We start from the raw sequence: 14,214 nt of genomic DNA on the forward strand, positions 1-14,214 counted from the left end.
CAGGTACTTTTGTGAGAAACGTGTCGCAATTATCATCAACTTGAGCTAAGTTACTTCTACCATCTTTAAGTCAATTTTGAGTACAGTATTGTGGATTTTTGTCGTTTGTGGTCTTGTGTTATGTCTATATAAAGAATACTTATTTTTATAAAACCTGTGTGGTGTTCATCCGTAGTGTTTTCACTGTATTACTGTATGAGTTCACAAATACTTAACACACTGCCTCTGAGATAAGCCTGCCTGCTCGTGCCAAGCTACCAAGAGGGTGAGCAGGGGTTATCCAAGAGTGTAATCATCTTCCCCTGACTTAGAAGTCAGGGTCCCTATTTGGTCAAAGGTACCTACCTCTGCCAACTAGAGACCCCCAGTTCTAACACAGGGATAACTGGAATGTTCAGTTCTCAATCTTAGCAGCGCCTAGAGTTCTGAAACTGGAACTCGGAGCTATGAAACCATGTGCCTGTGCTTAACGATGCCACCAAGGATGCCTTCCCTGCAATCATTAAAGGAAAGGGAAAGTCACAGCCCTTTCTGGCTCTCGTGGGTTCCTAATTTTCCAGCATGTTTTAGAGGTGCAAGCTTGAGCAGTTTGCACTGCAAAGCTTGGATATATTTGCCTGTGTCTTACAGGTGATATGCTTGCCACAGAGTTTAACAGGATATGTTGTTGTCTGTCAGGCCCTACAGGTATGTGTAGGTGCGAGGCGAGCATCAGAGAGGGCTGGTGCAAGTGACATGTTTATTTATCTATAGCTGCGATTTCATGCTTTCAGTCAGGCTTCCTGCATGAATCTGCATGCCACGATTTTCCAGAACTCCTTACTCTGGGATTTGCAATTGTAACTTGAGCAATGAAGCCTCGTCCTGGCTCTGTCGAGGCACTCCAAGTCCAGGTTTTGCTTGTTGTGCTGTTTCTCATTGCTCTGCCTGCTGCCTATGTGCCACTGGCTGTGAGGAGTCACTGCTAGAAGTGAGTACAGAGAGTGCGCAGGGCAGCAAGTGGTGGCCGAGCAATGCTCATATATCGGATTTCAGAGAGTTTTTCAGTGTCTCTGCAGAATTGTGCTTGTTAAACTCAGCGAACTCGCCCAGGCTTAGTCTTAATTGACAATTACAGCTATGATCAACTGGCGTACCTGGGTATAAATTAGATTAGGATTCATGGTATAGGGTGTACATGCTTTTTCATTACACTATTCTTGATTCCAGCCCCCTACCACCACAACAAGATCACTCCCCATAATGAAAGACACCAGTGGTCCTTGAGCACTGATTGTGCCATCCAAACAAGCAGCCAGACTGGGAACCAAAACCAGCCTTGACAATTTTGTCCGACCAGCCCCTAGGGAGGGAGGGGGGGAGCAAGTGTGAAGCACTGATGCTTTTGTCTCTGGGGGCAGATACAGCAGCACTGCTGCAAAACTGGCCCCCAGTAACAAAACCAGCCCCCATCACTGTAAAACTGCCCCCCACCCTTCGAGGATTTTCGGGAAACGCCCAATGCCAGCTACAGCCAGTCCAGCCCTGTAAGTAGCACTTTAAACCGGTCTCATGCCTGCCATTGCAGAGCTTGTGTGTGCAGTTTTACTGCCATGTCACCTTGCCATTTAAAATCCCTTGCTAAGCCCTAAACTCCCCTTTTGTATTTATAAGTCACCCCTTAGTTAAGCCCTGGGTAGCCCATAGGGCAGGGCGCTGTGTAGTTAAATGGCATGACATGTTCTCTTAAGTTCCAAGTGTCTTGGTGGTGAAAAACTTCCAAATTTGTTTTTCACCACTCTGAGTCCCACCCATCTAATATGTTAACATTGGTAATTCCCTATTACACTTATACGCTATAATTCCTGATTGAGAAGGAGTAAATCTGGCATGTTTCATATCAGTGAATTGGTAATGATAAAATGCTCTCTACTGGTAAAGATGAATTTATGACTACCCCTTTAAAAATACCACTTTTAGAAAGATGGCATTTTTCTGCTCTTAGCACTGTATGCCTGCAGCCTGTCTGGGGTGGGTGACAGCAGGACTTTGTGCATTCCCTGTAGACAGCCACACACACAAGGAGCTTAGGAGGGACTAGGTGGCCATCCTGAGTAGGATAAGAGGGAGGAGCTCACGCATGCACCTAAATAGGGTGTGTCCTGCCCTCACACAGAGGGCTGCATACCCCCCTTTAGTGCATCTGGAGCCAGAGCTGGGAGCGAGGACCTCTGTGCACTTCAGTCACCTCCACTTTGAAAGAAAAACTGGGTATAAGTGCTGGCTCTCTGACCCCCACCAAATCAGACACAGCAAGAACTGTGAAGAACTCTACCAGGTAGAAGGATTGCTTTGTTGCTACAAGATCTGACACACTGCTGGACTTCTGCTCTGGAAGAACTGCATTTCTGCTTTGTCATCCTGCTGCCTGCTACCCTCTGCCCTGCTGAGGAAGGACTGGAATAAACTCACCTGGACCCAGAGCATGCTGGCTTGCCCTCTGCCCTAAGTCTCAGGGACATCAAAGGCTTCTCATCCACCTTCAACAGCCCCTGGACTTTGCTTGTCTTGCTCTGCCAAGTGGTTCCAATCCAGTCTAGGGCCCTTGTAAGTGGGTATAAAGTGCCGTGGCTGGTTAAAATCCACACATCTATGAAGTTGCGCTGATTGGAAATGGCACATCACCATCAACACGGATGCATAACTGTTGACACAGGGTTCATGGGCGCGCGGACACAGGACCATGCATCTCTGATTGCGGTGCATTGCCTACAGTTCCTGACACATCGCCTACATCCTGTGGCTCGATGAAGATGCATCTCTGATTTGTGCAGCTTGATGATGATGCATCGCCTTCATTTCAGTGGTTCGACACCAATGCATTGTCTCTTTGCTTCTCGCATCTTAACTCCATCAACGACGCATTTCAGGTACTTTGCAGCGGGCCGAGTTTGGTCCCTGTATCCGACCTATGCTTCATCATGGACAGCCCCATCTTTTGGATTCCCCCCGATCAAACGCGACCAGATGTCCCCTATTGGTGCTTTAAGCTTTTAAGCACTATGGGCCCGATTCACAGAACAAACTTAAGACAAAATCCTAAACTTAGTACCATTTTGGTATTCACAGAATGCACTTACTACTTCTGGTATTCACAGAATGAACTTACTACTTTTGCGATTCACAGAATAAACTTACTACTTTTGCTATTCACAGAATGGATTTACGACTCCTAACTTTACGTCCGCACTCGGGTTTCACAGAATAAACTTACTACTTTTGCTATTCACAGAATGGATTTACGACTCCTAACTTTACGTCCGCACTCGGGCCGGAAATTCCGCCTCCGGGCCGGAAGTCCCGCCTCCGGCCCGGAAGCTCCGCCTCCGGGCCGGAAATTCCGGCCCGAGTGCGGACGTAAAGTTAGGAGTCGTAAATCCATTCTGTGAATAGCAAAAGTAGTAAGTTTATTCTGTGAATCGCAAAAGTAGTAAGTTCATTCATGTAGATACCAGAAGTAGTAAGTGCATTCTGTGAATACCAAAATGGTACTAAGTTTAGGATTTTGTCTTAAGTTTGTTCTGTGAATCGGGCCCTTAATTTTCATTTGCTCTTTAAAAATGCAAAACTCCAGTTTTACTAATTAGATTTTTGTCCTTTTGGCCTTGTTTTGTTCATAAAAAATAAGCGAAATTTCTAACTTGACTTGGAGACTTTTTGTGGTGGTTTCACTGTGTTACTGTTTGAAATGTTGCCTAAATATTTTACACATTTCCTCTTAAATTAAGCCAAGCTACCAGAGGGTGAGCACAGGTTAAGTGTTGGTCTGTATCTGACATACCCTGACTAGGATTATGATTTCCTATTGGACAGGGTGAATACCTCTGCCTACCTGATAGCCAATTTCTAACACTCAGGAACTCTAATTACCAAACCTTTGTCCTGAAAAACCTTTAACACCACTGGTAGTGCACCTCACACAGGACCAAACCTAAAATCTTTTACTGCATCCAAAACTACAAATCCCCACTGAACCAAATGAAAATTGCAAGTATCTAGCCATTTAGCTTCGGCTGCTTCGGAATTTACCTTCAATCATCTGGTCAGTTGGAGCCTTCAGCCTTAATGTTTTAGGCAATAAAGTCACCCATGTCCACATCAAGTCAAACATTTGCTAAAAAATCACAGCAATCCTGCCTGTTACACATGGTAAATGGCATTGTTTCTATTTAATTCAGTACTGTTGAATATCTCCAATTACTTTATTCTGTCCAAGTGTGATATGTCAATGCTTTGTCATCCCTCCTTGCTCAAACTTATCCCCACCTTCCACTTTTCAGCTCTCGCCCTCCTCTGTTTCTACCTTTTCATTTTCCTCTCCTCCTACTCTCTTTCTTGCCCGGTTTCCTGTCCTCCAATAGCAACTAAACGTCAACTTGCTTACCGCTTGCTTCCACTTAATAATACTCCCTCAAACATTGACTGCACTGCCCTTCTGGCTCCCTTCTTCTCCTGACTCTTTTCTTCTGATCCCTCGTCTGGCATTCACTCTGATCTTCTCCATAAATCTTCTCCTTAACTTTATAATTTGTGCCTTCCTTATTCCACCATCAATCCCTCCTTTCCCTCTCCTTTATTATACATCAAGCAAATCCCTCAACCTTTTAACACACTTTGCCCATACTTAATACTGACATTTCACTCTTTGGTTTTCTTGAATCAGAAAATGTCTCACTTCTTGTCTAGTCCAACCAACCACGACAGCTACTAACACTGATGTTTCACCACATTTACTATCAAAAGTAACTCTCCAGTGTTCTCATCAATGAAAACTCTTTAAACAAGAACTGCTTCTATCAAAATTCGACAATGATCAGCTTTTTATCACAGAAATGTGGTTAACGGAGGACTTTAGTTCAGTCCTACAAGACGCTATCCCAACAGGCTACAAAATGATCATGAATAATCAAACTACAAATAAGACTGGAGGAGGAGTAATCTTCGGTCACCAAAGGTTAGTATCTGCAAAGTGCTTTCTAAACCATGCTGCTCCAGAATGCATATCACTGCACAACCAATGTTTCCTTACAACGACGCATCTCAGGTACTTTGCAGCGGGCTGAGGTTGATCCCTGTATCCAACCTACGCTTCATCATGGACAGCCTCATCTTTTGGATTTACCCCGGTCAAAAGCGACCAGATGTCTCCTATTGGTGCTTTAAGCTTTTAAGCACTATATTTTCATTTGCTCTTTAAAAATGCATAACTCCAGTTCAAATCATTTCATCTTATGCTCCCTTTTACATTTCCACATTTCCTGACATCTCAAGGACTCTATCTTCACAATCTAACGAAAAAATCCCAATCTCTGCAAACACATTTAACATCAGGTTTAACAAACCTGAATTATCCATCTCCAATACCTTCAAATCAACATTGAAATGCATCTAATTTAGGGGTCTCCAACCTTTTCTTTAATAAAAGCTATATATGTTCAACAAAAATCATTCTGAGCTACTAACAAATATCATCTGTGTTGTAATTCTGATCACATCAGACAAGATAACCTTAGTTGTTGTTCTGTGCACGATTACCAGTAGTGAGATCCTCCATACTGAAAAAATACTTTCTCAATTTTAAATGCCTCAGCATGAGTAATATAACAATCATAGCTACAATGCTGTGGTATCAAGGTAATAATATTAGTAATAAGTCACCCAGTGCAGCATGCTTTAACATTCAAACATCATATTTAAATATATTTTGCCAATTAAACCATATTTTCCAAACATCAGTTTATGAGCTCTGAAAATACACACGTTTTTAACATCAGATTTTGAGTTCTGAAAATACACAGGTTTTCAACATTTTGAATTCAAATATATAAAGTCTTGTAACATCAAAAGCTGAAGTGCACAGAGGCAAGCTACCAAGACCGGACGGGCCAAAGCAGGCACCTGACATTTCCCCGGTGGGCCAGAGATGTGGGGGCCAGTTCTGTGGCCGTGGGGGGCGGTTTTCTTACAGGGGGCTGGTTTTGCAGCAGTGCTGCAATATTGGCCCCCAGTAATAAAAAGAGGAGCGTTGCTTCGTGGCTACCCCCAACCCCCGCTCTGGGGCTCGTCAAGTAGCAACCTGCCAGGCCTGGTTGCTGTTCCGAGTCCACCCCTGGGAGCTACTATGTAGCATGTAGCTGGAGAGATTCCAGTAGCTCACAAGCTATCCGTTGGAGAAGCCTTATCTAGTTCAAATCCTCTTCTGTCCTACCATCACATCTGCTTTTATTCTGGATCCAATCTTTCCCCCAAAGAACCTCATCAGAGTTTCTGGCAGATAAATAGTGGTATGCACAATTTGTATGGAATGAGTTGAGCATATACTCCTCCTTAATTGGCATGTGTTTTAGTAATCAAGAAAGAATCCCATTTAATTTCTTTTTCTTTTTTAAAGGATCATTTTTTTATCCTTTTTATATTCTTGTCTTGAAAAAATATATTAGTTACATCCTTATTTTTCCAGGATGTTATTTGGGTTACATTGTAGATACCGCAACAGCCAACATGTGTTTCGCCCTAAGTGGTCAATAGGACCAGGGCTTTCTCAAGGCTTCTTAATAAATCGGTATATCAAGGTAGTTTCCTTTAAGCATATTAAATAATGTGTCAATCTTCAGGCAAGCATGATAAATGCAGAGATTTCGATTCAGTGGAAAAACGGCAGTCCTGGGTCATTCCCGCATTGCAAACGTCGCATCGATTTAGCTAGATTTATCATGTCCGTGATTGCTCTTCAAAAGAGCAATCTTTTTTATGTAAAGCAGCCCATTTTCCTGAAAGGAAAACAAAATGCTTTAAAAAAGGAAAGATGAAAAGTTTCTTTTTCATTTTTTAAGAGCAGGTAGTGGTCGTTTTACAAACATTCACAAAGTAGAAGGGGTCCCTTTGGGACCCCTTCCCATTTGCAAATGGGTTACCACCTACTTGAAGTAGGTGGTAACATGCAAATGTTTTGCGACCGCTATTGCGATCACAAAACATTCCTGCATACCGATGCGATTCGGTATTAGGAAGGGACACCCTAAACACGCCACTTCCTAATAACGAATCCAAAACCCATTTTGCGATTGGGTAACAGGTCACCGAATCGCAAAATTAGGTTTGCTGCATCAGACAAGCAATTTTTGCGTTCACAAACAGGCAGATTCTGCGAACCTGCCCATTTGCAAAAGCAAAAATGCATGATACATCTGCCTCTAAGTACCATATTTTAGCTCAAAATTGATCCTCACATGCATTTTGGACCTAACAACACATTTTGGGCTAAGAAAAAACACCAGAAATATGAGTACAGTGTACAACAGCCCTTCTCATTCTGGTCATTCTAGTTTTTCTTGTGCACCTGAGCCACAATTTTGCTGCAATCATCAAAAATACACACATAATAGCGTATTTTGGAGATTTTCATGTATTAAAAATAACAGAAGCCAGTGTAATGTAAAGGTCACCCATAGCTTCAAATAATCTGTGACCTGAACTGAACGTGCTATAATTCAGTTCAATATTCACTTACTCTCCCCATCATACAAATCTATAGCCACAAGGGATACAACTTGTACTAGAGCACCAAAGAAACTGGAGTGTGGCATCATCTATGGTCAATTGTACCTGTCATTGCCTAGAATCCTTGCAATCTCATTTAAAAGTTCCATTGCTGGCAGATGGTTTTTCTTAACAACAAAATCCTAACAAAGACTACCACCTCCTCCAACAAATGACAAACTGAAATGTTGTGCTAATTTAGAATCTAAAAGGCAAAATGATTCTACGCTACTCATTAGATTTATGAAACAACATTATCAACTAATGATATTGTCAAGCTAATTGCTGAATTTCCAGCCTCAGAATGACAAGATCCATATCTAAAACAGAGATAATACCTGACTCACTTGATTACAAAATCATCTTCAAAGCTACAGAACTAAAAGATATTTTGAGGCAGAAATCAAGAAGGACCATTAGCACAAGTCATCTATTGCCAAGGTCTATCTACCTATTACTTCATGCAACCTACTCTCATTCATCTCTCTGCTTACTAATGACTTCATAAAACTCATAAAAGCCTGTGGCACATCTGGATCACCAGCATATCAATGTGCAGCTTTTACATTCATGGACATCTTCAACAGCGCTGTTGCCACTGGCCAGAAGTAACAACAGCTTTTCCTTTGAGTGTAGTATTTGTCTGGAAGAGCTTCACCAAATTTCAAAATGATCCTATTAGGCTTGTCAGACTTCGGGTGTTCTTCCCTCAACCTTTTTGCCTGCTTACCTTCTCTTTTTTCTGATTCTTTTTGTTGGCTGTATGACTCTGAGCGCTATACCACAGCTGACCAGTACTACAATGCAAGTGCTTCTACCCTAAACATGGTTACATAAGATTATCCAAAATTGGGATATATAGTTTATCTGTGAGTCCCTAGTAGAGTGCACTACCTGTGCCCACCGCCTGTAAATTAAAGTCTACTAGTAGGACTGCAGCACTGATTGTGCCCTAGCACGTGCTACCCTCAAAACACGCCGTATGCCTGCCACTTCAGAGCCTATGTGTTCAATGTTTCTGCCATGTTGACTTGGCATTTAAAATCCCTTGCCAAGCCTTAAACTCCCCTTTTATTACACATAAGTCACCCTTAAGGTAGGCCAGAGGGCAGGGTGTTGTGTAAGTAAAAGGTAGGACATATACCTTTATGTTTTGCATGTCCTGATGTTGGAAAACACCTGCGTTTTTTTTCACTATTATGAGGCCGACTCTTTCCATAGGTCAACTTTAGGAAACCTTATTACACTTTTAAGCTATAATTCCTGGGGTATCTGTCATGTTTCATATCATTGGAATGGCAATGATAAATCCCCTTTACTGGCAACATTGTTTTTAACATTTATATTTTAGAAACACCACTTTTAGAAAATTAGTATTTCTCTGTGCTTAAAGGTCTGTGTGTCTGCAGCCTGTTCCAAATACATGTTTGGGATGGGTGAGAGCTTTATTTTGTGCATTCCCTCTATACAGCCTCACTCAAAGGAAAGTTAGGTGTGTCTTAGGTCTTAGGTCCCATCTGTACCCTAATAGCTCATCCTGGGCAAGGTGGCAGGGAGGAGCTGACACTTGCACCTGAATAGGCAGTGTCCTGATCCCACACAAAGGGTTGATTACCTCTCTATGTTGAGTCTGGAGCCAGAGTTAGTAAGAAAATACCTCTTTGCACTTCAAAGATCCTTCTTTGAAGTCACATCCGCTTCAAAGGCACAACTGGGTATAAATACTGGGTCTCTGACCCCACCAAATCAGACACATCAGGACCTGCAAAGAAACTCTGTCAGAAGGACTGCAGTGCTGCTACAAGGACTGTCACCATGCTGGACCGCTGCTCTGGAAGAGCTGTTTTTCTATTGTGCTGCCCTGCTAGCTGCTGAGGAAGAGCTGTACTCTGCCTTAAACTCAGAGTGATCTCCAAGGGCGTGTTGGCTTGCCTCCTGTTTTTGAGACTCTAGGATATCAAGGCCTCACCACCTGCTCCTGAGTCTGGTGCATTGGAAGTGGACCCTGGTGCTTCTACCAGTCAAACCGATGTATCTGCTGTTTGCGTGCAGCAGAACCGATGCATAGTTGCTGTTGCAGGAGCAGAATCGGTGCATCGCTTTCAGAACCAGCACTTTGCCTTAATGAACAGAAGCAGCGAAACCAATATATCATCGCCGCGGTAGTGTTGAAGATCAAGAAACCCGGCACATCATCTACAGAACCAATGCTTCTCGGCTTGGCTCATCATCTTCAGAACCTAGGAATCGCCACCACTGCAAGAAGAAAATCGACGCATCACCTCTACTGTGAGATCTGCACCGAAGCATTCACTCAGCTGCACCCCGCATTTCGCTGATGTGACCAGGATCAATGTACTTTGTTCAGCATGCCTTGCATTTCTCCTGTATCCGGTCTGCGCTCCATCGTGGTCTGACTGAACTCCTTCCCCAGTCCACCATGATCAGATAACCCCCATAGGTGCTTATTGCTTCTAAGTGCTATTTTTACTTTTAATCTTTAAACATATATACCTCAACTTTCTACTCATTGAATTTTTGTCATTGTGGTGTTGTTTCATTAATGACAATCCTACCTTTTTTTATAACTTTTTGTGGTGGGTTCATTGTGTTACTGTGTGTTGTGTTGGATAAATCCTTTGCTTATTTCGTCCTAAATTAATTCTGCCTGCTCTGTGCCAAGCTACCTGGGGGTGAGCACAGGTTAATTTATGGTTTGTTTCTGACTCACCCGGACTAGCATTGTGGTCCCTACTTGATCAGGGTGCATGCCTCTTACAACTAGAGACCCAAATTCTAATAGACCCTTAAACAATGAGATGCTGAAGCCAATTCTTCCGATCCTCAGAATTCCACTAAATGTTGCAAGCTGCCATCAGTCTTGTTACTTTTCTTCCTGAACCACACAGCTTCTTTGTACCACAGAACTCACTGGTGTGACACCTCCTTAAAGTCCATATCAGGTTGTGCATTTATTTTGCTCTTCAGTAGGTACACTGGCTGCCTGTGGCAAGAGTTATCATCTTCAAAGAAAATTATGTGTTAACTCGCGTTGTCAATCACCCCACTTCCTTCAACAAAAAGTCTGTACCTACCATGAAGCCAGACCACTTTTACATAGACAGACTTTTCTCTTTCTGCCTGTTTCTTCAACAAATTCCCACAATATTTGTTAACACCTCGGTTTTAAGAGCACAAACTCCACTGAACCATGTCCAAAGCATGTGTCCAAGCCTCCTTCATCTGCTCCAACAATTCTTAAATAGGTCACTTTCCAAACAACATTGTTTCGAACACTTCCCTCGGAGACGGGCACCCAGGACACTAATGCAGATCGGAGCATTTCCAAACTCCATACGTAGTGTGAAGGGCTATATAAATTCTACAATACAATACACATCACATAGGACAGGAACAACACAATTCTGTGTTATGCATATCACACAAAATGTTGGATGTTACTTTCATCATTATTATTTTTTTAAGGATGACAGTACCATCCCATCTCCCTTATAGATGCCACCATAAAACTATTAGGAAAGATTTTGCTAATTAGATTAACGAGATGGGCTTCTGAGTCAGGCACTTTGTCCTAATCCTTTCTTTGATAATTTCCAAGCACGTTTTTTGTGATAAAGACCTTCTCTATCTGGCATTTATGGACTTGTAGTCCATATTTGATGTGGTGATAACATTCAGTCTAGACCAGACACTGCAGCCCTTTTAGCCACCCTACACAGGAATGTCAATGCAGTGCTTTAGTGAAATTTGGCCCAGGTGGAGAATGCACTCTTTTACTCAGCTTAGTGAGAGGTATCAATTAGGGTTGTTTTTAGGGCACCCTTCCTGTTCACTCTTTACATTAATCAACCCGAGTCTGAGCATTTGGTGATAGAGTGTGTCCCCCCCCAGAGAACTGAGAACAGACAATTGTCACTTGTATTATATGCGGATGATACCAGGCTATTGTTGAAGGTCCCTAAAGGTCTGCAGCACTTAGACTCCTGATACATGATATCCTGATATGGAGTCTGTGTGCTTGACACCTAATTTGCAAAAATCCAAGATTCTGTCCATTGGCCACCCCTCACTAAAGTTTATATCACTTCATGTAAACGGTCACATGCTTGATAGGGTGAACTCATTACCATACAAGCTGGACTGGATTTCTTTTTCGTCTGTCACCTGCAGCAAAATCTGTTAGTGGGTGTATCCCCTCTTTTTTGATCTGACAGTTTGCCTTACACATTGCATTGAGTTAAACGTTTATGAGTCGAAAACCATGGCACTAGCAATCTATGGGGGCAGGCCTATGGGGCTATTGCAGCTGGAAAGATTACAGTCTCTGGAGAACAGCTTATTGAAGAGGATTCTGGGCCTGCTGGCGGGACCCTCAGAGTTTGTTTATCACAACCAAAGATAATTGAAGCTACCCTGAGCCATAGGTTACGTTTAAACCTTGCGCCTTCGCTACTGCTATATCAGTCTACCATAGACAACTCTGATCCTATGGTACCCAGTACACGGATAACCCGAGCCTTGCAGGCCCACATCTCTAATTTCCAGCACAAAGGAATCTTGCTGCTTCTAGTGCCCCCCCCCCCCCACTTTCTTGGTCATGATGAAGACCCTATCTCCAAGACGCTCAGTTTGCTGGTCTCCGTAGGGGTCGAAACGTCAACCTTTTCTTTTCTTCTACAACAAACCTGGACGACAGTGAATTAATAACTGCATCTGTTGTTTATGTTTTCGCATTAATACTGTTTGCCAGAAACCTGGCAGGATAGGTTTTTACCTCTGTATGTTGATGTATATACATGCACCACCTTCCCTTTGCACACCACTTGCACTGATCCCAATTTTCGCACTTGTCACTTCACGTTATATGCACCTGGTTTATCAATAATGCAGAATGTGATGTACAGTTTATCTTGTGAACCGTTGATCTATTGACAATCTTTGTCCAATTGATTAAATCACAGTCATTTATCGTATGAGCTTTTTGGTGTTGTCATATTTCTATTTCCATTGACCATGTATTGGTTGCTGAATAATTTCCACTGTGACCATCTTTTTTGTGTACCACTATTTACCCGAGTCCAGTGGTCCATCGGGTTACCCCATTGATACATAACTCCCCCATCTAATCATTATGACTGAATTGCACAGTGCAAAACAGGGAAATTATCCTGGGGATGAATCCCAGCTTTCCTGCTAAACAAAATTGTGTGATGTTAGGCAAATATAGAGACCATTTTCAATGCTGGGTCCTTGCAGCTTATTGTTGTATGTGTGATTGTGTGTGTGTGTGTGTGTACTTATGATGGAAGTGGGTGAGCTGCTGAAAGTCTGAGGAGCTTGTACGGGTGGCAAAGTCAAGGGAGAGATATAGGGAAGCAGACTCAAATCCCTGGGCTCGGCATCACTCTTTGGATTCCAGCAAATCTGGATGTGTCGGGAAAAAAAGTGCAACATAGTCTGTGCCTGCCTTATGCTCGCTCCTCTGTCTGTTCACGTCAGGGTTTGCACCATGTAAAACAGCAAAAAATAAAATGTGGACTCTGAGAGTCACTCCATCACTAATTTTATGCCCTATGGATTAAGGACAAAGTGTTAAGCATTGATGCCAGAAAGAATTATACATCTAAACATGATTATAATGGGAAAATTGCAGAGTGCGAAAGTACATAATCTGGGGTCAATCCTGGCTTTCATGCTTGATCAAATGGTGTGATCATAAGCAAATACTTTTTTTCAGCGAGCGAATAGCCATTTTGTTCATTTTCACTTTTAGAGCGCCTTCAAAAAACGTAAGTTTCACGATGTGCGATGCACAACAATCTGTCTAGCCTTTGACTTATTAGCCTTTGTAGCCTAATTTGCTCCATCAGTCATTATCTAGGCCACATCATGGAGTACATATCATTGGAGCTAATAGCAGAAATGGGTGGAGCAAATGGAGGATGTGGGTGGAGCCAGGAAAGTGGGTGGTGGCCTCCTACGAAAACATTGCGGCACCTGCACTTCTAATTTTACAAATTAAGCACTGGTTTCATGCCAAACACTCAGATCACAAACATGCCTAAACACGTGGGACCATGACAATGCTCTTGTAAATGTTAGGCTGGGTCACTCAGGGTCCACAGGGAACTGCAGGTTTGGATTCAAGATATCAACAGTGAAGACTGTAGTACCATCTTCTGTTTCTTCTCTCTCAGCACTAGGCGAATTGTGGGGCAGATTTACAAGACCCGTGTGCCACTTTTGCACTGCCGTTGCATCACTTTTGTGACGCAGCGGCGGCGCAAAGCTAGCGCCATGCTGCGACAGATTTACAACGTGATGCATCGAGGGAGATGCGTCATGTTGTAAAGCCCTGCGTCACATTATACCTGCGTCAGGTTAATGTATGCAGAGTGGGCGTTACTTCGGAAAAAGCCTTGGAAAAGTGAGGCAGTGAAATCTACAAGATTTCACGCAGTCACTTTTCCGACGCTGGTGCGTCAAATGACGCACCATGTTAGGGATAGGGCAGGTTGGAACAGTGCTGTAGTTGCGTCGCGCTTGCGACACAACTTCAGCACTGCGCCAACCTTACCCCGGCAGATGTGTCACGCATCTGCTTGTCCTTGCGCC

This window comes from Triturus cristatus, chromosome 7 (assembly GCF_964204655.1).
Source record: "Triturus cristatus chromosome 7, aTriCri1.1, whole genome shotgun sequence".
Lineage (NCBI taxonomy): Eukaryota > Metazoa > Chordata > Amphibia > Caudata > Salamandridae > Triturus > Triturus cristatus.